Consider the following 25,321-nt stretch of genomic DNA (forward strand, 5'->3'; position numbering starts at 1 on the left):
TCCACTGGCTCGTCAGGCTCCCCTGTGTCCACTGGTGCCTCAGTCGGATCGCCAGGCTCCCAGTCTGTCAGGTTCCAGCATCCATGCCGGCGACAGGTTCACACGCATCAGCAGGTGTGACCGTTCCGCTCCTGATCCCCGGGATCGTCATTTTGGTCAGCGTCCTGCGGTTAGGAGCCGCTCGTCTGGGAAGGGGTACTGTCATGTGTGTTCCCTCTCTGGCCTCTAGGTCACCTGTCACCATCGTTACGTGCACCTGCTCGTCATCATCACTTCCCTGATTACCTTCCCTACATGATGTCCCTTTGGTTCCCCCGCGTTGTTTCTGTTTCAGTGTCATGTCTGTTCGTGTTTCTTGTTTTGCATTACGTTGCGATTATTTATTAAAACACTCCCTCCCTGAACTTGCTTCCCGACTCTCAGCGTACATCGTTACATCATCATCAAGATGTCCCACAATATGAATATCAACAATTCCGCAAGAAATCGTTTCCATCACAATTTGACACATACTTCATCTTACCAACACAACACAAAAAGTTGCCTGTTGACACTTATAAAAAATGTACCAACACTTCCTGTTTCCATCACGTGTCTTTAAAATATGCTGTATATAGACGCTATGACTTTACTAAAGTATAAAGTATAATTCCGTCAACTTTTCAAAGCGCTGTTTATGAGTTCAGATCTCTATCACTTGAAGCCGACAAAATGAAAATAAATGCACACGTGGTAGAAATCTGAAAGCAGCACTAGAAGTTTGAAAAGTTGACGTAATTCGACTTTCCTGTGTATATATTGTCTGTCACGTTCAGACCCTATTTCTTGTGTTATTTGTTTGTTTTTGTTGGTCAGGACGTGAGTTGGGTGTTTTGTGTTTCTAGGTTGTTTTTCTGTGTTCGGCTTAGTATGGTTCTCAATCAGAGGCAGGTGTCGTTAGTTGTCTCTGATTGAGAATCATACTTAGGTAGCCTGGGTTTCACTGTTTGTGAATTCAACGTCACGAATGTCGTTGTAAGGATTGTCGGACCAAAGTGCAGCGTGGTTCAACATATTTATTCACTGAACCGGCACAAAAAAAACAATAAAGCACAAACGAAACGTGAAACTATGGCAACTAACCAAAAACAAGATCCCACAAAAAAACCCAGTGGGAAAAGGCTGTCTAAATATGATCCCCAATCAGAGACAACGATAGACAGCTGCCTCTGATTGGGAACCATACCAGGCCAACATAGAAATACAAAAACTAGATTTACCCACCCTAGTCACACCCAGACCTAACCAAATTAGAGAATAAAAGGCTCTCTGAGGTCAGGGCGTGACAGTTGGTTCTTCAGGCTACTCCAGTGAGTGTAATTGGCTCCAATTAGAAGTGGATAAATCATTAGAAGGAAGATATCCCCCTCTTTTCTACTAAAGGTATGTAATTAAAAATGTGTTTATTCTGTTGTTGCTTGTGATATTCATTAAAACATTTAAATACATTTTATTCCACTTTACATTATTTATGTATTTTTTTGACTGATTCCCTCCAGTTGAATACCTCTGAAACAATGGATTCATCTTAAGATAGGTAGGTGAGACAACAACATATTTCCCTCAACAAACTATACCCTCGGTTGAAAACCTCTGAAGGGAATATTTCCCTCAACAAACTATACCCTCGGTTGAAAACCTCTGAAGGGAATATTTCCCTCAACAAAGTATACCCTCGGTTGAAAACCTCTGAAGGGAATATTTCCCTCAACAAAGTATACCCTCGGTTGAAAACCTCTGAAGGGAATATTTCCCTCAACAAAGTATACCCTCGGTTGAAAACCTCTGAAGGGAATATTTCCCTCAACAAAGTATACCCTCGGTTGAAAACCTCTGAAGGGAATATTTCCCTCAACAAACTATACCCTCGGTTGAAAACCTCTGAAGGGAATATTTCCCTCAACAAAGTATTTACCCAAGGTTGAATAGTTCTGAAACTACTAAAACGTCAGTAGTCGTAGGAAAAGACAAGAGCATTTATTTTGGGGAGGAGCCAACAAAGCAACGCTGTCATAGGTCATAGGTCGTGTGTAACTAGGCAACAGAAAAAGCCAAAACGCCTTGCAACAGAAAATGAAAATCAGTTCTTACTGAACAGTCAGACGTTATATTCTTATTGGAATAATGTCCAATTAGTGCCTCCCTGTTTCAGTTCATTTTCTTCCATTTGGTGCCTAACGAACGCAGGCCCTGGTGCGACAGAAAAGGTTGAATGGAGTAGAATGTAGAACAGTGTGTTTGTTTCTGAACCAGTGTCAGAACTAGAGACCTACGGTTGGGTACTGGAGCTATTGTAACACTTAGTGGCACTACCTACCTCCTGTGTGTGTGTCTCCGCCGTGTGTGTGTGTGTGTGTGTGTGTGTGTGTGTGTGTGTGTGTGTGTGTGTGTGTGTGTGTGTGTGTGTGTGTGTGTGTGTGTGTGTGTGTGTGTGTGTGTGTGTGTGTGTGTGTGTGTGTGTGTGTGTGTGTGTGTGTGTGTGTGTGTGTGTGTGTGTGTGTGTTGAGTCTATGCTGGTTGGTTTTGCAACCCAATCTCCGCGTCAGGGGTTCACTCATTACAGGATTACAGTCAACGACTGAAAAGAAAAACACTCCTACTAAGTACTAACACTCCTGAGAAAACATAGGCTGTGTCCCACATGGCACCCTAGTCCCTACAGGGCCCATAGTGCTCTGGTAAATAATAGTGCAGTCTATATGGGGTAGGATGCCATTTGGGATGCCACCAGTGTCTGGACTAGGGGGCCAAATAAGCTCCTGAACAAAGAAAAGACAGGCCTGACAAATAAAGAGGTCGCTGAACAAAGAATGAAGCCTTGGAATGACATCAGAGGGATGCCGGCCTGATCACGCCAGACAGCTATCAGGTGTGTGTGTGTGTGTGTGTGTGTGTGTGTGTGTGTGTGTGTGTGTGTGTGTGTGTGTGTGTGTGTGTGTGTGTGTGTGTGTGTGTGTGTGTGTGTGTGTGTGTGTGTGTGTGTGTGTGTGTGTGTGTGTGTGTGTGTGTGTGTGTGTGTGTGTGTGTGTGCGTGCGTGTGTGTGTGTGTGTAGAGTAACTACTTACTACTAACTTCAACATGTCCTTTGAAATAAAGAACCAGAAACAGAGACATGATCCTTGACAAAATAGAAGTGATTGGATCACTGATCCTTGACAAATCCTTCCTTAACAATCCAAACATGAACGTTATGTTTTAGCCTCCAGCCATCTTTGGTCCTCTGTAACCCAGTTGGTAGAGCACGGCTCTTGCAATACCAGGGTAGTGGGTTACATCTCCAGCCATCTTTGGTCCTCTGTAACCCAGTTGGTAGAGCACGGCTCTTGCAATACCAGGGTAGTGGGTTACATCTCCAGCCATCTTTGGTCCTCTGTAACCCAGTTGGTAGAGCACGGCTCTTGCAATACCAGGGTAGTGGGTTACATCTCCAGCCATCTTTGGTCCTCTGTAACCCAGTTGGTAGAGCACGGCTCTTGCAATACCAGGGTAGTGGGTTACATCTCCAGCCATCTTTGGTCCTCTGTAACCCAGTTGGTAGAGCACGGCTCTTGCAATACCAGGGTAGTGGGTTACATCTCCAGCCATCTTTGGTCCTCTGTAACCCAGTTGGTAGAGCACGGCTCTTGCAATACCAGGGTAGTGGGTTACATCTCCAGCCATCTTTGGTCCTCTGTAACCCAGTTGGTAGAGCACGGCTCTTGCAATACCAGGGTAGTGGGTTACATCTCCAGCCATCTTTGGTCCTCTGTAACCCAGTTGGTAGAGCAGCTCTTGCAATACCAGGGTAGTGGGTTACATCTCCAGCCATCTTTGGTCCTCTGTAACCCAGTTGGTAGAGCACGGCTCTTGCAATACCAGGGTAGTGGGTTACATCTCCAGCCATCTTTGGTCCTCTGTAACCCAGTTGGTAGAGCACGGCTCTTGCAATACCAGGGTAGTGGGTTACATCTCCAGCCATCTTTGGTCCTCTGTAACCCAGTTGGTAGAGCACGGCTCTTGCAATACCAGGGTAGTGGGTTACATCTCCAGCCATCTTTGGTCCTCTGTAACCCAGTTGGTAGAGCACGGCTCTTGCAATACCAGGGTAGTGGGTTACATCTCCAGCCATCTTTGGTCCTCTGTAACCCAGTTGGTAGAGCACGGCTCTTGCAATACCAGGGTAGTGGGTTTGATTTCCAGGACCACATGTACGCAAGACTCTGGATAAAAGTGTCTGGTAAATGGCATATTATATATCTGGAACGCTAACAAACCCCTGCTAGTGGAATCAGAACTGTTTTAGGTTACAGGAAGAACATCATGACAACAATATACATTTCAGATACTTTGAGACTTTTGTATGAAAGTAATCTCTACAGTAACCTACAGCAGAAATCTCAACAGTAACCTACAGCAGTAATCTCAACAGTAACCTACAGCAGTAATCTCAACAGTAACCTACAGCAGTAATCTCTACAGTAACCTACAGCAGAAATTTCAACAGTAACCTACAGCAGTAATCTCAACAGTAACCTACAGCAGTAATCTCAACAGTAACCTACAGCAGTAATCTCAACAGTAACCTACAGCAGTAATCTCAACAGTAACCTACAGCAGTAATCTCAACAGTAACCTACAGCAGTAATCTCAACAGTAACCTACAGCAGTAATCTCTACAGTAACCTACAGCAGAAATCTCAACAGTAACCTACAGCAGTAATCTCAACAGTAACCTACAGCAGTAATCTCAACAGTAACCTACAGCAGTAATCTCTACAGTAAACTACAGCAGTAATCTCAACAGTAACCTACAGCAGTAATCTCAACAGTAACCTACAGCAGTAATCTCAACAGTAACCTACAGCAGTAATCTCAACAGTAACCTACAGCAGTAATCTCTACAGTAAACTACAGCAGTAATCTCAACAGTAACATATAGCAGTAATCTCTACAGTAACCTACAGCAGTAATCTCTACAATAACCTACAGCAGTAATCTCAACAGTAACCAGTAATCTCAACAGTAACCTACAGCAGTAATCTCTACAGTAACCTACAGCAGTAATCTCAACAGTAACCAGTAATCTCAACAGTAACCTACAGCAGTAATCTCAAAAGTAACCTACAGCAGTAATCTCTACAGTAACCTACAGCAGTAATCTCTACAGTAACCTACACCAGTAATCTCTACAGTAACCTACAGCATTAATCTCAACAGTAACCTACAGCAGTAATCTCTACAGTAACCTACAGCAGTAATCTCAACAGTAACCTAGGCCTGCTCGCCTCCCTACCACTAAGGAAGTACAGCTCCCGCTCAGCCCAGTCAAAACTGTTCGCTGCTCTGGCCCCCCAATGGTGGAACAAACTCCCTCACGACGCCAGGACAGCGGAGTCAATCACCACCTTCCGGAGACACCTGAAACCCCACCTCTTTAAGGAATACCTAGGATAGGATAAGTAATCCCTCTCACCCCCCCCTTTAAGATTTAGATGCACTATTGTAAAGTGACTGTTCCACTGGATGTCATAAGGTGAATGCACCAATTTGTAAGTCGCTCTGGATAAGAGCGTCTGCTAAATGACTTAAATGTAAATGTAAATGTAATGTCTATAGCAGTAATCTCTACAGTATCGTCTGAGATCCCCAAGGAATGGAAAGCTGCCGCAGTCATCCCCCTCTTCAAAGGGGGAGACACCCTGGACCCAAACTGTTACAGACCTATATCCATCCTGCCCTGCCTATCTAAGGTCTTCGAAAGCCAAGTCAACAAACAGGTCACTGACCATCTCGAATCCCACCGTACCTCCTCCGCTGTGCAATCTGGTTTCCGAGCCGGTCACGGGTGCACCTCAGCCACACTCAAGATACTAAACGATATCATAACCGCCATCGATAAAAGACAGTACTGTGCAGCCGTCTTCATCGACCTCGCCAAGGCTTTCGACTCTGTCAATCACCATATTCTTATCGGCAGACTCAACAGCCTCGGTTTTTCGGATGACTGCCTTGCCTGGTTCACCAATTACTTTGCAGACAGAGTTCAGTGTGTCAAATCGGAGGGCATGCTGTCCGGTCCTCTGGCAGTCTCTGTGGGGGTGCCACAGGGTTCAATTCTCGGGCCGACTCTTTTCTCTGTGTATATCAATGATGTTGCTCTTGCTGCGGGCGATTCCCTGATCCACCTCTACGCAGACGACACCATTCTATATACTTTCGGCCCGTCATTGGACACTGTGCTATCTAACCTCCAAACGAGCTTCAATGCCATACAGCACTCCTTCCGTGGCCTCCAACTGCTCTTAAACGCGAGTAAAACCAAATGCATGCTTTTCAACCGATCGCTGCCTGCACCCGCATGCCCGACTAGCATCACCACCCTGGATGGTTCCGACCTTGAATATGTGGACATCTATAAGTACCTAGGTGTCTGGCTAGACTGCAAACTCTCCTTCCAGACCCACATCAAAAATCTCCAATCGAAAATCAAATCAAGAGTCGGCTTTCTATTCCGCAACAAAGCCTCCTTCACTCACGCTGCCAAGCTTACCCTAGTAAAACTGACTATCCTACCGATCCTCGACTTCGGCGATGTCATCTACAAAATGGCTTCCAACACTCTACTCAGCAAACTGGATGCAGTCTATCACAGTGCCATCCGTTTTGTCACTAAAGCACCTTATACCACCCACCACTGCGACTTGTATGCTCTAGTCGGCTGGCCCTCACTACATATTCGTCGCCAGACCCACTGGCTCCAGGTCATCTACAAGTCCATGCTAGGTAAAACTCCGCCTTATCTCAGTTCACTGGTCACGATGGCAACACCCATCCGTAGCACGCGCTCCAGCAGGTGTATCTCACTGATCATCCCTAAAGCCAACACATCATTTGGCCGCCTTTCGTTCCAGTACTCTGCTGCCTGTGACTGGAACGAATTGCAAAAATCGCTGAAGTTGGAGACTTTTATCTCCCTCACCAACTTCAAACATCAGCTATCCGAGCAGCTAACCGATCGCTGCAGCTGTACATAGTCTATAGGAAAATAGCCCACCCATTTTCACCTACCTCATTCCCATACTGTTTTTTATACTGTTTTTATTTATTTATTTTTCTGCTCTTTTGCACACCAATATCTCCACCTGTACATGACCATCTGATCATTTATCACTCCAGTGTTAATCTGCAAAACTGTATTATTCGCCTACCTCCTCATGCCTTTTGCACACATTGTATATAGACTGCCCATTTTTTTCTACTGTGTTATTGACTTGTTAATTGTTTATTCCATGTGTAACTCTGTGTTGTCTGTTCACACTGCTATGCTTTATCTTGGCCAGGTCGCAGTTGCAAATGAGAACTTGTTCTCAACTAGCCTACCTGGTTAAATAAAGGTGTTCTCAACTAGCCTACCTGGTTAAATAAAGGTGTTCTCAACTAGCCTACCTGGTTAAATAAAGGTGTTCTCAACTAGCCTACCTGGTTAAATAAAGGTGTTCTCAACTAGCCTACCTGGTTAAATAAAGGTGAAAAAAATGAAAAAAAACAGTAACCTACAGCAGTAATCTCTACAGTAACCTACAGCAGTAATCTCTACAGTAACCTACAGCAGTAATCTCAACAGTAACCTACAGCAGTAATCTCTACAGTAACCTACAGCAGTAATCTCAACAGTAACCAGTAATCTCAACAGTAACCTACAGCATTAATCTCAACAGTAACCTACAGCAGTAATATCTACAGTAACCTACAACAGTAATATCTACAGTAACCTACAACAGTAATATCTACAGTAACCTACATCATTAATCTCAACAGTAACCTACAACAGTAATCTCTACAGTAACCTACAACATTAATGTCAACAGTAACCTACAACAGTAATCTCTACAGTAACCTACAACATTAATCTCAACAGTAACCTACAACAGTAATCTCTACAGTAACCTACATCATTAATCTCAACAGTAACCTACAGCAGTAATCTCTACAGTAACCTACATCATTAATCTCAACAGTAACCTACAGCAGTAATCTCTACAGTAACCTACAGCAGTAATCTCAACAGTAACCTACATCATTAATCTCAACAGTAACCTACAGCAGTAATCTCTACAGTAACCTACACCAGTAATCTCTACAGTAACCTACAGCAGTAATCTCTACAGTAACCTACAGCAGTAATCTCAACAGTAACCTACAGCAGTAATCTCTACAGTAACCTACAACAGTAATCTCTACAGTAACCTACAGCAGTAATCTCAACAGTAACCTACAGCAGTAATCTCTACAGTAACCTACATCATTAATCTCAACAGTAACCTACAGCAGTAATCTCTACAGTAACCTACACCAGTAATCTCTACAGTAACCTACAGCAGTAATCTCTACAGTAACCTACAGCAGTAATCTCAACAGTAACCTACAGCAGTAATCTCTACAGTAACCTACAGCAGTAATCTCTACAGTAACCTACAACAGTAATCTCAACAGTAACCTACAGCAGTAATCTCTACAGTAACCTACAGCAGTAATCTCAACAGTAACCTACAGCAGTAATCTCTACAGTAACCTACAGCAGTAATCTCTACAGTAACCTACAACAGTAATCTCTACAGTAACCTACAGCAGTAATCTCTACAGTAACCTACAACAGTAATCTCAACAGTAAACTACAGCAGAAATCTCAACAGTAACCTACAGCAGTAATCTCAACAGTAACCTACAGCAGTAATCTCAACAGTAACCTACAGCAGTAATCTCTACAGTAACCTACAGCAGTAATCTCTACATCACTATCAACAAGGCAGGTCCAACAGGCCCTAGTTTTGTTGCAGCTGGACTACTGTTCAGACGTGTGGTCAGATGCTACAAAGAGGTTATCACTGAGCTGTCTGTTTGAACTACTGGCACACAGCTCAGACACCCAACATACCCCACAAGACATACCACCAGAGGTCTGTTTAAACTACTAACACACAGCTCAGACACCCAACATACCCCACAAGACATGCCACCAGAGGTCTCTTCACAGTCCCCAAGTCCAGAACAGACTACGGAAGGTGCACAGTACTACATAGAGCCATGACTACATGGAACTCTATTCCACAGTACTACATAGAGCCATGACTACATGGAACTCTATTCCACAGTACTACATAGAGCCATGACTACATGGAAGTCTATTCCACAGTACTACATTACATTTACATTTAAGTCATTTAGCAGACGCTCTTATCCAGAGCGACTAGAGCCATGACTACATGGAAGTCTATTCCACAGTACTACATAGAGCCATGACTACATGGAACTCTAGTCCACAGTACTACATAGAGCCATGCCGACATGGAACTCTATTCCACAGTGCTACATAGAGCCATGACTACATGGAACTCTATTCCACAGTACTAGATAGAGCCATGACTACATGGAACTCTATTCCACAGTACTACATAGAGCCATGCCTACATGGAACTCTATTCCACAGTACTACATAGAGCCATGACTACATGGAACTCTATTCCACAGTACTACATAGAGCCATGCCTACATGTAACTCTATTCCACAGTACTACATAGAGCCATGACTACATGGAACTCTATTCCACAGTACTACATAGAGCCATGACTACATGGAACTCTTTTCCACAGTACTACATAGAGCCATGACTACATGAACTCTATTCCACAGTACTACATAGAGCCATGACTACATGGAACTCTATTCCACAGTACTACATAGAACCATGACTACATGGAACTCTATTCCACAGTACTACATAGAGCCATGACTACATGGAACTCTATTCCACAGTACTACATAGAACCATGACTACATGGAACTCTATTCCACAGTACTACATAGAACCATGACTACATGGAACTCTATTCCACAGTACTACATAGAGCCATGACTGGATGGAACTCTATTCCACATCAGGTAACTGATGCAGCAGTAGAATCAGATTTAAAAAACAGATAAAAACACACCTTATGGAACAGCGGGGACTGTGAAGCAACACAAACCGTTACAATAGGCCCAGACACATGCATACACACATGAACATATACACACTAAACACACATGTACACATGGATTTTGAGTTGTAGATATTTTGGGGTAGAGTATGGGCCTGAGGGCAGACAAGTAATATGTTGTTAAATCTGTTGTCAATCTATTGTATTTTTTAAAAAATTGTATAAACTGCCTTAATTTTGCTGGACCCCAGGGAGAGTAGCTGCTGCCTTGGCAGGAACTAATGGGGATCCATAATAAACCCCAGGAAGAGTAGCTGCTGCCTTGACAGGAACTAATGGGGATCCATAATAAACCCCAGGAAGAGTAGCTGCTGCCTTGGCAGGAACTAATGGGGATCCATAATAAACCCCAGGAAGAGTAGCTGCTGCCTTGGCAGGAACTAATTGGGATCCATAATAAACCCCAGGAAGAGTAGCTGCTGCCTTGGCAGGAACCAATGGGGATCCATAATAAACCCCAGGAAGAGTAGCTGCTGCCTTGGCAGGTACTAATGGGGATCCATAATAAACCCCAGGAAGAGTAGCTGCTGCCTTGGCAGGAACTAATGGGGATCCATAATAAACCCCAGGAAGAGTAGCTGCTGCCTTGGCAGGAACTAATGGGGATCCATAATAAACCCCAGGAAGAGTAGCTGCTGCCTTGTCAGGATTTGACCAGGGTTGTTCCGGTTTTTGGTCACTAAATCAAAACAAATCAAATCAAATCAAATTTTATTTGTCACATACACATGGTTAGCAGATGTTAAATGCGAGTGTAGCGAAATGCTTGTGCTTCTAGTTCCGACAATGCAGTGATAACCAACAAGTAATCTAACTAACAATTCCAAAACTACTGTCTTATACACAGTGTAAGGGGATAAGGAACATGTACATAAGGATATATGAATGAGTGATGGTACAGAGCAGCATACAGTAGATGGTATCGAGTACAGTATATACATATGAGATGAGTGTGTAGACAAAGTAAACAAAGTGGCATAGTTAAAGTGGCTAGTGATACATGTGTTACATAAGGATGCAGTCGATGATGTAGAGTACAGTATATACATATGCATATGAGATGAATAATGTAGGGTAAGTAACATTATATAAGGTAGCATTGTTTAAAGTGGCTAGTGATATATTTACATAATTTCCCATCAATTCCCATTATTAAAATGGCTGGAGTTGGGTCAGTGTCAATGACAGTGTGTTGGCAGCAGCCACTCAATGTTAGTGGTGGCTGTTTAACAGTCTGATGGCCTTGAGATAGAAGCTGTTTTTCAGTCTTTCGGTCCCAGCTTTGATGCACCTGTACTGACCTCGCCTTCTGGATGATAGCGGGGTGAACAGGCAGTGGTTCGGGTGGTTGATGTCCTTGATGATCTTTATGGCCTTCCTGTAACAACGGGTGGTGTAGGTGTCCTGGAGGGTAGGTAGTTTGCCCCCGGTGATGCGTTTTTGCAGTCCTCACTACCCTCTGGAGAGCATTACGGTTGAGGGCGAAGCAGTTGCCGTACCAGGCGGTGATACAGCCCGCCAGGATGCTCTCGATTGTGCATCTGTAGAAGTTTGTGAGTGGTTTTGGTGACAAGCCAAATTTCTTCAGCCTCCTGAGGTTGAATAGGCGCTGCTGCGCCTTCTTCATGACGCTGTCAGTGTGAGTGGACCAATTCAGTTTGTCTGTGATGTGTATGCCGAGGAACTTAAAACTAGCTACCCTCTCCACTACTGTTCCATCGATGTGGATAGGGGGGTGTTCCCTCTGCTGTTTCCTGAAGTCCACAATCATCTCCTTAGTTTTGTTGACGTTGAGTGTGAGGTTATTTTCCTGACACCACACTCCGAGGGCCCTCACCTCCTCCCTGTAGGCCGTCTCCGTTGTTGGTAATCAAGCCTACCACTGTTGTGTCGATCCGCAAACTTGATGATTGAGTTGGAGGCGTGCGTGGCCACGCAGTCGTGGGTGAACAGGGAGTACAGGAGAGGGCTCAGAACGCACCCTTGTGGGGCCCCGTGTTGAGGATCAGCGGGGAGGAGATGTTGTTGCCTACCCTCACCACCTGGGGCGGCCTGTCAGGAAGTCCAGTACCCAGTTGCACAGAGACCCAGGGTCTCGAGCTTGATGACGAGCTTGGAGGGTACTATGGTGTTGAATGCCGAGCTGTAGTCGATGAACAGCATTCTCACATAGGTATTCCTCTTGTCCAGGTGGGTTAGGGCAGTGTGCAGTGTGGTTGAGATTGCATCGTCTGTGGACCTATTTGGGCGGTAAGCAAATTGGAGTGGGTCTAGGGTGTCAGGTAGGGTGGAGGTGATATGGTCCTTGACTAGTCTCTCAAAGCACTTCATGATGACGGAAGTGAGTGCTACGGGGCGGTAGTCGTTTAGCTCAGTTACCTTAGCTTTCTTGGGAACAGGAACAATGGTGGCCCTCTTGGAGCATGTGGGAACAGCAGACTGGTATAGGGATTGATTGAATATGTCCGTAAACACACCGGCCAGCTGGTCTGCGCATGCTCTGAGGGCGCGGCTGGGGATGCCGTCTGGGCCTGCAGCCTTGCGAGGGTTAACACGTTTAAATGTCTTACTCACCTCGGCTGCAGTGAAGGAGAGACCGCATGTTTCCGTTGCAGGCCGTGTCAGTGGCACTGTATTGTCCTCAAAGCGGGCAAAAAAGTTATTTAGTCTGCCTGGGAGCAAGACATCCTGGTCCGTGACTGGGCTGGATTTCATCTTGTAGTCCGTGATTGACTGTAGACCCTGCCACATGCCTCTTGTGTCTGAGCCATTGAATTGAGATTCCACTTTGTCTCTGTACTGACGCTTAGCTTGTTTAATAGCCTTGCGGAGGGAATAGCTGCACTGTTTGTATTCAGTCATGTTGCCAGACACCTTGCCCTGATTAAAAGCAGTGGTTCGCGCTTTCAGTTTCACGCGAATGCTGCCATCAATCCACGGTTTCTGGTTAGGGAATGTTTTTATCGTTGCTATGGGAACGACATCTTCAACGCACGTTCTAATGAACTCGCTGTCATGCAGGTGAATGAGGACCCAAAAGCGACTTGGCGAAAACAGAGTATTTAATCCAGAATAAACTTTACAAAACAAAAAGCATAATACTACACGTAAAGACAAGAACAGACTGGAGACTTGATCGAGAACTGCAGGTTGCCTCGGGAAGGCACTTGAACCTAGCAGACTCAGACACCTGCTCACCACGCAGCATCTGAGGGAAACACGACACGACAGGGCAAAACATTGACACAGCACGGTGAATTATAAATGAGGATCCGACAGGGCAGGTACGGGAAACAAGGAGTGAAATAGGGACTCTAATCAGGGAAAAGGATCGGGAACAGGTGTGGGAAGACTAAATGATGATTAGGGGAATAGGAACAGCTGGGAGCAGGAACGGAACGATAGAGAGAAGAGAGAGCGAGAGAGTGAGAGAGGGAGGGGGAGAGAGAGGGATAGAAAGAGGGAAAGAACCTAATAAGACCAGCAGAGGGAAACGAATAGAATGGGAAGCACAGGGACAAGACAAGATAATAAATGACAAACATGACAGTACCCCCCACTCACCGAGCGCCTCCTGGCGCACTGAGGAGGAATCCTGGCGGCAACGGAGGAAATCATCAATGAGTGAACGGTCCAGCACGTCCCGAGACGGAACCCAACTCCTCTCCTCAGGACCGTAACCCTCCCAATCCACTAAGTATTGGTGACCCCGTCCCCGAGAACGCATGTCCATGATCTTATGTACCTTGTAAATAGGTGCGCTCTCGACAAGGACGGGAGGGGGAGGGAAGACGAACGGGGGTGCGAAGAAAGGGCTTAACACAGGAGACATGGAAGACAGGATGGACGCGACGAAGAGATGAGTCGCACAGCGACAGGATTGACGACCTGGGAGACACGGAACGGACCAATGAACCGCGGAGTCAACTTACGAGAAGCTGTCGTAAGAGGAAGGTTGCGAGTGGAAAGCCACACTCTCTGGCCGCAACAATACCTAGGACTCTTAATCCTGCGTTTATTGGCGGCTCTCACAGTCTGTGCCCTGTAGCGGCAAAGTGCAGACCTCACCCTCCTCCAGGTGCGCTCACAACGTTGGACAAACGCTTGAGCGGAGGGAACGCTGGACTCGGCAAGCTGGGAAGAGAATAGAGGAGGCTGGTAACCCAGACTACTCTGAAACGGAGATAACCCGGTAGCAGAGAAGGAAGCGAGTTGTTTTCTGCCCAGGGAGCTGTTCTGCCCAAGACGCAGGGTTTCTGAAAGAAAGGCTGCGTAGTATGCACCAATCGTCTGATTGGCCCTCTCTGCTTGACCGTTAGACTGGGGATGAAACCCGGAAGAGAGACTGACGGACGCACCAATCAAACGACAGAACTCCCTCCAAAACTGTGACGTGAATTGCGGGCCTCTGTCTGAAACGGCGTCTAACGGGAGGCCATGAATTCTGAACACATTCTCGATAATGATTTGTGCCGTCTCCTTAGCGGAAGGAAGTTTAGCGAGGGGAATGAAATGTGCCGCCTTAGAGAACCTATCGACAACCGTAAGAATCACAGTCTTCCCCGCAGACAAAGGCAGACCGGTAATGAAGTCTAGGGCGATGTGAGACCATGGTCGAGAAGGAATGGGGAGCGGTCTGAGACGACCGGCAGGAGGAGAGTTACCCGACTTAGTCTGCGCGCAGTCCGAACAAGCAGCCACGAAACGGCGCGTGTCACGCTCCTGAGTCGGCCACCAAAATCGCTGGCGAATAGACGCAAGAGTGCCTCGAACACCGGGATGACCAGCTAACTTGGCAGAGTGAGCCCACTGAAGAACAGCCAGACGAGTGGAAACAGGGACGAAAAGGAGGTTACTAGGACAAGCGCGGCGACGCAGTGTGCGTGAGTGCTTGCTTAACCTGTCTTTCAATTCCCCAGACTGTCAACCCGACAACACGCCCATAAGGAAGAATCCCCTCGGGATCAGTAGAAGCCACAGAAGAACTAAACAGACGGGATAAGGCATCAGGCTTGGTGTTCTTGCTACCCGGACGGTAAGAAATCACAAACTCGAAACGAGCGAAAAACAACGCCCAACGAGCTTGACGGGCATTAAGTCGTTTGGCAGAACGGATGTACTCAAGGTTCTTATGGTCTGTCCAAACGACAAAAGGAACGGTCGCCCCCCTCCAACCACTGTCGCCATTCGCCTAGGGCTAAGCGGATGGCGAGCAGTTCACGGTTACCCACATCATAGTTGCGCTCAGATGGCGACAGGCGATGAGAAAAATAAGCGCAAGGATGAACCTTATCGTCAGACTGGAAGCGCTGGGATAGAATGGCTCCCACGCCTACCTCTGAAGCTCAACTCGACAATGAATTGTCTAGTGACGTCAGGAGTAACGAGGATAGGAGCGGACGTAAAACGTTCTTTTAGAAGATCAAAAGCTCCTGGGCGGAACCGGACCACTTAAAACACGTCTTGACAGAAGTAAGAGCTGTGAGAGGGGCAGCAACTTGACCGAAATTGAATGAAACGCCGATAGAAATTAGCGAAACCTAAAAGCGCTGCAACACGACACGTGACCTTGGAACGGGCCAATCACTGACAGCTTGGACCTTAGCGGAATCCATCTGAATGCCTTCAGCGGAAATAACGGAACCGAGAAAAGTAACGGAGGAGACATGAAAAGAACACTTCTCAGCCTTTACGTAGAGACAATTCTCTAAAAGGCGCTGTAGAACACGTCGAACGTGCTGAACATGAATCTCGAGTGATGGTGAAAAAATCAGGATATCGTCAAGATAGACAAAAACAAAGATGTTCAGCATGTCTCTCAGAACATCATTAACTAATGCCTGAAAAACAGCTGGCGCATTGGCGAGACCAAACGGCAGAACCCGGTACTCAAAATGCCCTAACGGAGTGTTAAACGCCGTTTCCACTCGTCCCCCTCTCTGATGCGCACGAGATGGTAAGCGTTACGAAGGTCCAACTTAGTAAAGCACCTGGCTCCCTGCAGAATCTCGAAGGCTGATGACATAAGGGGAAGCGGATAACGATTCTTAACCGTTATGTCATTCAGCCTCGATAATCCACGAGGGGCGCAGAGTACCGTCCTTCTTCTTAACAAAAAGAACCCCGCCCGGCCGGAGAGGAAGAAGGCACTATGGTACCGGCGTCAAGAGACACAGATAAATAATCCTCGAGAGCCTTACGTTCGGGAGCCGACAGAGAGTATAGTCTACCCCGAGGAGGAGTGGTCCCCGGAAGGAGATCAATACTACAATCATACGACCGGTGAGGAGGAAGGGAGTTGGCTCGGGACCGACTGAAGACCGTGCGCAGATCATGATATTCCTCCGGCACTCCTGTCAAATCGCCAGGTTCCTCCTGAGAAGTGGGGACAGAAGAAATGGGAGGGATGGCAGACATTAAGCACTTCACATGACAAGATACGTTCCAGGATAGGATAGAATTACAAGACCAATTAATAGAAGGATTATGACATACTAGCCAGGGATGACCCAAAACAACAGGTGTGAAAGGTGAATGAAAATCAAAAAAGAAATAGTCTCACTGTGGTTACCAGATACTGTGAGAGTTAAAGGTAGTGTCTCAAATTTGATACTGGGAAGATGACTACCATCTAAGGCAAACATGGGCGTAGGCTTGTCTAACTGTCTGAAAGGAATGTTATGTTTGAACCCATGCTTCTCCATGAAACAACCCTCAGCCCCAGAGTCAATCAAGGCACTGCATGTAGCACCCGAACCGGTCCAGCGTAGATGGACCGACATAGTAGTACAAGATCTAGATGAAGAGACCTGAGTAGTAGCGCTCACCAGTAGCCCTCCGCTTACTGATGGGCTCTGGCCTCTTACTGGACATGAATTAACAAAATGTCCATCAAAGCCGCAATAGAGGCACAGGCGGTTGGTGATCCTCCGTTCCCTCTCCTTAGTCGAGATGCGAATCCCTCCCAGCTGCATGGGCTCAGTCTCAGAGCCAGAGGAGGGAGATGGTTGCGATGCGGAGCAGGGAAACACCGTTGATGCGAGCTCTCTTCCACGAGCCTGGTGACGAAGATCTACCCGTCGTTCTATGCGGATGGCGAGAGCAATCAAAGAGTCCACACAGGAAGGAACCTCCCGAGAGAGAATCTCATCTTTGACCACTGTGTGGAGTCCCTCCAGAAAACGAGCGAGCAGCGCCGGCTCGTTCCAGTCACTAGAGGCAGCAAGAGTACGAAACTCTATAGAGTAATCCGTTATGGATCGATCACCTTGGCATAGGGAAGCCAGGACCCTAGAAGCCTCCCCACCAAAAACTGAACGGTCAAAAACCCGAATCATCTCCTCTTTAAAGTTCTGGTAATTGTTAGAACAATCAGCCCTTGCCTCCCAGATAGCTGTGCCCCATTCTCGGGCCCGGCCAGTAAGGAGTGAAATGACGTAAGCAACCCGAGCTCTCTCTCTAGAGTATGTGTTGGGTTGAGAGAGAACACAATCTCACACTGGGTGAGAAAGGAGCGGCACTCAGTGGGCTGCCCGGAGTAGCAAGGTGGGTTATTAACCCTAGGTTCTGGAGGCTCGGCAGGCCAGGAAGTAACAGGTGGCACGAGACGAAGACTCTGGAACTGTCCAGAGAGGTCGGAAACCTGAGCGGCCAGGTTCTCCACGGCATGGCGAGCAGCAGACAATTCCTGCTCGTGTCTGCCGAGCATGGCTCCTTGGATCTCGACGGCAGTGTTAAGCGTCTGTAGTCGCTGGGTCCACTCGGTCGGATCCTTCTGTCATGCAGGTGAATGAGGACCCAAAAGCGACTTGGCGAAAACAGAGTATTTAATCCAGAATAAACTTTACAAAACAAAAAGCATAATACTACACGTAAAGACAAGAACAGACTGGAGACTTGATCGAGAACTGCAGGTTGCCTCGGGAAGGCACTTGAACCTAGCAGACTCAGACACCTGCTCACCACGCAGCATCTGAGGGAAACACGACACGACAGGGCAAAACATTGACACAGCACGGTGAATTATAAATGAGGATCCGACAGGGCAGGTACGGGAAACAAGGAGTGAAATAGGGACTCTAATCAGGGAAAAGGATCGGGAACAGGTGTGGGAAAACTAAATGATGATTAGGGGAATAGGAACAGCTGGGAGCAGGAACGGAACGATAGAGAGAAGAGAGAGCGAGAGAGTGAGAGAGGGAGGGGGAGAGAGAGGGATAGAAAGAGGGAAAGAACCTAATAAGACCAGCAGAGGGAAACGAATAGAATGGGAAGCACAGGGACAAGACAAGATAATAAATGACAAACATGACACTCGCACACCAAATCAGCGTATTCGTCAATATTTCCATCTGACGCAATACGAAACATGTCCCAGTCCACGTGATGGAAGCAGTCTTGGAGTGTAGAGTCAGCTTGGTCTGACCAGCGTTGGACAGACCTCAGCGTGGGAGCCTCTTGTTTTAATTTCTGCCTGTAGGCAGGGATCAGCAAAATGGAGTCGTGGTCAGCTTTTCCGAAAGGGGGCGGGGCAGGGCCTTATATGCGTCGCGGAAGTTAGAGTAACAATGATCCAAGGTTTTACCACCCCTGGTTGCGCAATCGATATGCTGATAAAATTTAGGGAGTCTTGTTTTCAGATTGGCTTTGTTAAAATCCCCAGCTACAATGAATGCAGCCTCCGGATAAATGGTTTCCAGTTTGCAAAGAGTTAAATAAAGTTCGTTCAGAGCCATCGATGTGTCTGCTTGGGGGGGGATATATACGGCTGTGATTATAATCGAAGAGAATTCACTTGGAAGATAATGCAGTCTACATTTAATTGTGAGGAATTCTAAATCAGGTGAACAGAAGGATTTGAGTTCCTGTATGTTTCCTTCATCACACCATGTCCCGTTAGTCATGAGGCATACGCCCCCGCCACTCTTCTTACCAGAGAGATGTTTGTTTCTGTCCGCGCGATGCGTGGAGAAACCCGTTGGCTGCACCGCCCTGGATAGCGTCTTTCCAGTAAGCCATGTTTCCGTAAAGCAGAGAACATTGCAGTCTCTGATGTCCCTCTGGAATGCCACCCTTGCTCGGATTTCATCAACCTTGTTGTCGAGAGACTGGACATTGGCAAGAAGAATGCTGGGAAGTGGTGCGCGATGTGCCCTTTTTCGGAGTCTGACCAGAACACCGCCGCGTTTCCCTCTTTTTCGGAGTCGTTTCCTTGGGTCGCTGCATGCGATCCTTTCCGATGTCCTGTCTGTAAGGCAGAACACAGGATCCACGTCGCAGAAAACATATTCTTGGTCGTACTGATGGTGAGTTGACGCTGATCTTATATTCAGTAGTTCTTCTCGACTGTATGTAATGAAACCTAAGATGACCTGGGGTACTAATGTAAGAAATAACACGTAAAAAAAACAAAAAACTGCATAGTTTCCTAGGAACGCGAAGCGAGGCGGCCATCTCAGTCGGCCTCACTTTTAGATGCCCCCATTGTGCCTTTTGACCTTTTGTTTTCCCTTGATCCCCATTATTATTTGCACCTGTGCCTCATTTCCCCTGATTGTATTTAAACCCTTTGTTTTCCTCTGTTCTTTGCTCTGTGTTTGTATGTTAGCACCCAGCCCTAGTACTCTGAGAACTCTTGTTCATCCCGGTGGACTCTCTTGTGGAATTCTGTTTTTTGTTCTTGTTTGTTTGTTTTTGAATATTTTTTGAGGCTTTTTATGCTTTACCTTCCACCTTGTAGATTTACCTTTTTGTCTTGGAGGATTACCTTTGTTCTTGTGGAATTCCTTTTGAGGTTGTGGAGTTACATGTTTTCCTGAAGAACTTCACTTTTTACATCATTAAATACACCGTCTCAAGTACTGCTGTGTCTGCCTCATCTTCTGGGTTTTGCCAACTATTCGTGGCTCAGTTGGTTAAGTGACTGTTTCTCACTCCGGAGACCCGGGTTCATAAGCGGGTCCTGACAGGGATCCATAATAAACCCCAGGTTTTTTTCTAACATCCTTTCATAGCAGTGAAGACACGCCACACTGTTAAAAACCTCCTGAAGACAATGTGGCACAATACTACTAAATAGGATCCAGGCTTTATCTATAAGAGGGAATCTGATTTAAATTGACCCTGTGCTGCTGTGGATTCAGACAGGCACAATTGCACTATTGTATCAACAAGGGTTGGGCTTAATTAAAATGGTCAATTCAGGAAGTAAACACAAATAACAATTCAATAATTTGTAAAAAAAAGGGCATAGATTTTCAATGACTTCTTTAAGAAAGTTTATCAACATCTGAATTTTAAATTGAAATATCTTCCTGAATTCCCTCCCCCGATTGTAATAGAGCCTAACCCTGGTATCAGCTTGGCTTCAAGGCTAGTGAAGTGTCTATAAGATAGATGCTCCTTCTAATGGCTTCATATCCACCGTCATCACTCAGTCAGGGCCCCTGCTCGGGGTCTCTGGTGAACCCTTAGGAACCCCTTAACATCCTCCTTGGTCTCCATGGTGTCAGTGGGACACCCAGTTTAACACAGCAAAGCTTTTCAACTGTGGATGAGACAGGCGACAGAAACAGCTGTCCTCTCATTAAAACAGGAGATCAGATGTGTATCTGTCCTCTCATTAAAACAGGAGATCAGATGTCCATCTGTCCTCTCATTAAAACAGGAGATGTGTATCTGTCCTCTCATTAAAACAGGAGATCAGATGTCCATCTGTCCTCTCATTAAAACAGGAGATCAGACGTCCATCTGTCCTCTCATTAAAACAGGAGATCAGACTTCCATCTGTCCTCTCATTAAAACAGGAGATCAGACGTCCATCTGTCCTCTCATTAAAACAGGAGATCAGACGTCCATCTGTCCTCTCATTAAAACAGGAGATCAGACGTCCATCTGTCCTCTCATTAAAACAGGAGATCAGACGTCCATCTGTGCTCTCATTAAAACAGGAGATCAGACGTCCATCTGTCCTCTTATTAAAACAGGAGATCAGATGTCCATCTGTCCTCTCATTAAAACAGGAGATCAGACGTCCATCTGTCCTCTCATTAAAACAGGAGATCAGACGTCCATCTTGTGGATGAGACAGAGGACAGAAACAGCTGTCCTCTCATTAAAACAGACATGTTCAGAGTTGAATTGGAAAAGCACCCTAAATAAAATGTAAAGCGTTTTGTAACGGCATAATGTATCGTTAACATAAATTTGGTATTCAGATGTAGGCCTATCTCACTACATATTTGGTTATTATTAACACGATGGTCAGGGTATTTACCTTTGTAGATTAGTGAAAACTAAATTGAACCCGTTTTGTATAATTACTAACGCTTGTACAGACAGGCCAACAGAGAAAGGGTTTCATTATCAAAGGCTTTCTCTCTCTTTGCTCTCTATAGCGATCCTCGCTATATGAGCCACATTACAATTCCCACCAAGTGGTGTAGGGTGTTGGACTTTCATGCCAGAGACCTGCTTCCTGTTCGCTACAATATTCTGGATTATGTTTGATAAAGACACCATCTTCCAGAGCCTTTGATGTGTCCTGTGGTTTGATCTCAGATCTCTCTCTCGTTCCTGTAACAATGGCTCTTTCAGCTTGCCACCTGTCTGCCTCACATTCCTGTCCACGACCCAGGTGAGGGAACCATTTTTGTCCTGCTGCCTGAGGGAAATAGAACCCTGGCTTTCACATGAATCCCTCTTTCCCACACAAGTAGAGACATGTTGCAATTTGAGTATTTTTTTTTTGATGACATGGATTCGTAATCTCAATTGTAGTAGGCCTGCCTCTGCCATGCATGATTTAACAAAAATGGAAATCATTCAATTGTGATGCGCATTTTCTCGTCGGGAGTACAGCATCGGCGGCATGTTGCGACTAATTTAAACGTTAATCCCATTATCTCACCCGAAATCAGGTCTGAATACAGAACAAGTAAGTAAAAGAGGCGTAAATGAGATGGTCCGCGCGCGCCTCATACCAAATCACACGTTGGGAAGAAAATAAGAGCAAACATTTTATAGTCGTGGGAAAGGTAAAGACTTGATCAATTATGTATTATTTTATAAGTTATAATTATATCCTACTGATATCTCCAATTGTGTTTTTTAATTACCAAAACGATTTCCCATAACGGAAGCCTATCAAAAAACTAAATAGGTTTTGCACAAAAAGCTTGTAGCCAGTCTGCATGAGATAGGAGGCCAAGAGCCATTAACAGACTGTTCTTATCAGATCAAGTTGGCACATTTTCATAACAGTCCTGCACTTGGAATTTAATCTAAATATAGGCTACAGTTGTGTAGCAGTGGATGATATCTGATTTATTACAGGCAGTTTTGATTGATACACTTTCAGAGTCCATTTGCACTTAGAATTAAATAAAATGTCTGACATGCCCTTGTCCCAAAGAAACACATCATTTGAACCTTGCATATGAAACCATATTGTAGTTGTGACATTGTACACAGTAAAATGCAATGAATGAAGTTTACTATAGAATCGTGTAGTCAATGAAATTACCTTTTAATATCCTGGAGGCCCTCTCTTCCCCCCTTGTGATGTTCTCTTGGTTTGGACAGCATTAAATAATTATCCCTAATATGACCAAGAGGTAAATCCTCCACGCCTGACAAACAACTCCCACATGGCAAAGCCAATCAATGATTAGATACACAAAACAAAACCCCTTCAAGAGCAATAAGTCTGAGGTGTCCCAAAACGACACACTAGTCGTTGTGTAGTGCACTACTTTACCCTATGGGCTCTGATCAAAAGTAGTGCACTACATTAGGAATAGGGTGTCATTTGGGATGGAGCCTTGATGTTATCTGAACCTGAGAAGGTCCAGTAATCTCTTTGGGACTTTGACCGATCTTCTTGTAGTGGGACACAATAGCTTAGCTCTGTGCCGTTGGGCAAGCGCCTGTGTCCCAAATGACACCCTATTCCCTATTGAGCGCACTACTTTTGACCAGGACCCATAGGGAATAGGGTGTCGTTTGGGATGTAGGCTAACAACAGTTGAAAGTACAGCAGGACGAAGGAATGTACACTGTATGGCCAAAAGTATGTGGCCACCCCTTCAAATGAGTGAATTCGGCTATTACCTGTGCTGACAGGTGTATAAAATCAAGGACACAGCCATGAAATCTCCATAGACAAACATTGGCAGTAGTATGGCCTTACTGAAGAGCTCAGTGACTTTCAACGTGGCACCGTTATAGGATGCCACCTTTCCAACAATTCAGTTTGTTAAATTTCTACACTGCTAGAGGTGCCCCGATCAACTGTAAGTGCTGTTATTGTAAAGTGGAAATGTCTAGGAGCAACAACGGCTCAGTCACAAAGTGGTAGACCACACAAACTCACAGAACGGGACCGCTGAGTGCTGAAGCGCGTAGTGCGTATAAATGTTTTTATTAAATTGTCACCATTTTACCAAAGGTTTTTGGGACAAATTCACTGTGTATTATATTGGGTTATTTTATTGAGTTTATTAAGATTTTTAAGAAATGATTTTAGCAAATGTATTTTCTTACTTAAAACAAAACCTCATCGTTGTTTGTTAAGGGCTTATAAGTAAGCATTTCACCTTTTGTATTCGGCACAGGAGACAAATATAATTTGATCTGATTTTAAACACTATTATTGCACACCAAGAGAGTCCATACAACTTGTTGTGTGACTTGTTAAACACACTACTGAAGTTATTTAAAGGGGTTGAATACTTATTGACTGAAGACATTTCAGCTTTTCATTTTATTGTAGGGTACTGTATGTAGGCCTCCCTACCACTGAGGAAGTACAGCTCCCGCTCAGCCCAGTCAAAACTGTTCGCTGCCCTGGCCCCCCAATGGTGGAACAAACTCCCTCACGACGCCAGGACAGCGGAGTCAATCACCACCTTCCGGAGACACCTGAAACCCCACCTCTTTAAGGAATACCTAGGATAGGATAAGTAATCCCTCTCACCCCCCCCCCCCCTTAAGTTTTAGATGCACTATTGTAAAGTGACTGTTCCACTGGATGTCATAAGGTGAATGCACCAATTTGTAAGTCGCTCTGGATAAGAGTGTCTGCTAAATGACTTAAATGTATGTTAAATGTAGGCCAGTGACACAACATGTAATTGCAATCTGTTTTAAATTCAGACTGTAACACAACAAAATGTGGAAAAAGTCAAGTGGTGTGAGTACCTTCTGAAGGCCCTGTATCTTGTGGAAGTGGGTGAACTCACACAGCTGGTTTTATGATTCTATTTGCTTTAGCCAGCATTGTCTGAGACAGCTAGTGAAATTCCATGGTGTGTTTACCTTCCAGACCACAGCAACGTTGGCCCTGGTCTGTAGCTGCAGCCACAAGAGATCACACATCCCTCCAGTGGTCATAGTAACTCTCAGGATCAATCACACAAGCCAGTCTTACAGAAAAAAGTGTAACAGGTTCACCTTCAGGCTGGATGAGGTCCACACCTGCAACAGGTTCACCTTCAGGCTGGATGAGGTCCACGCCTTCAGCTTTGACTGGCTTTGTCTACGCTGTGACTGGCCTACTTTGTGGATGGCTGGTCTACACTGCCTCTGGCTGGTCTACACTGTCTCTGGCTGGTCTACACTGTCTCTGGCTGGTCTACACTGTCTCTGGCTGGTCTACACTGTCTCTGGCTGGTCTACACTGTCTCTGGCTGGTCTACACTGTCTCTGGCTGGTCTACACCGTCTCTGGCTGGTCTACACTGTCTCTGGCTGATATACACCCCCCTTGACCCTCTCCTAGACCCAATACCACCACTACTCTTCATGACCCTCTCTTAGACCCAATACCACCACTACTCTCCTTGACCCTCTCCTAGACCCAATACCACCACTACTCTTCATGACCCTCTCCTAGACCCAATACCACCACTACTCTCCTTGACCCTCTCCTAGACCCAATACCACCACTACTCTCCTTGACCCTCTCCTAGACCCAATACCACCACTACTCTTCATGACCCTCTCCTAGACCCAATACCACCACTACTCTCCTTGACCCTCTCCTAGACCCAATACCACCACTACTCTTCATGACCCTCTCTTAGACCCTCTCCTAGACCCAATACCACCACTACTCTCCTTGACCCTCTCCTAGACCCAATACCACCACTACTCTCCTTGACCCTCTCCTAGACCCTCTCCTAGACCCAATACCACCACTACTCTCCTTGACCCTCTCCTAGACCCAATACCACCACTACTCATCTTGACCCTCTCCTAGACCCAA

The 25,321-nt window shown here is 45.7% G+C and overlaps 1 protein-coding gene across 1 annotated transcript in view; it reads right to left on the reverse strand.

Annotated features, from left to right (window-relative positions):
• stra6 (signaling receptor and transporter of retinol STRA6) overlaps window positions 1–22,705 on the reverse strand; it is a 163,848-nt gene extending 141,143 nt beyond the window's left edge. The window contains 1 exon segment of the mRNA XM_046352065.1: window positions 22,581–22,705. The gene's annotated coding sequence lies outside the window, so the exon portion shown is untranslated.
• Between the last annotated feature and the right edge of the window lie 2,616 nt (window positions 22,706–25,321).

Source organism: Oncorhynchus gorbuscha, linkage group LG06 (assembly GCF_021184085.1).
Source record: "Oncorhynchus gorbuscha isolate QuinsamMale2020 ecotype Even-year linkage group LG06, OgorEven_v1.0, whole genome shotgun sequence".
Taxonomy (NCBI): domain Eukaryota; kingdom Metazoa; phylum Chordata; class Actinopteri; order Salmoniformes; family Salmonidae; genus Oncorhynchus; species Oncorhynchus gorbuscha.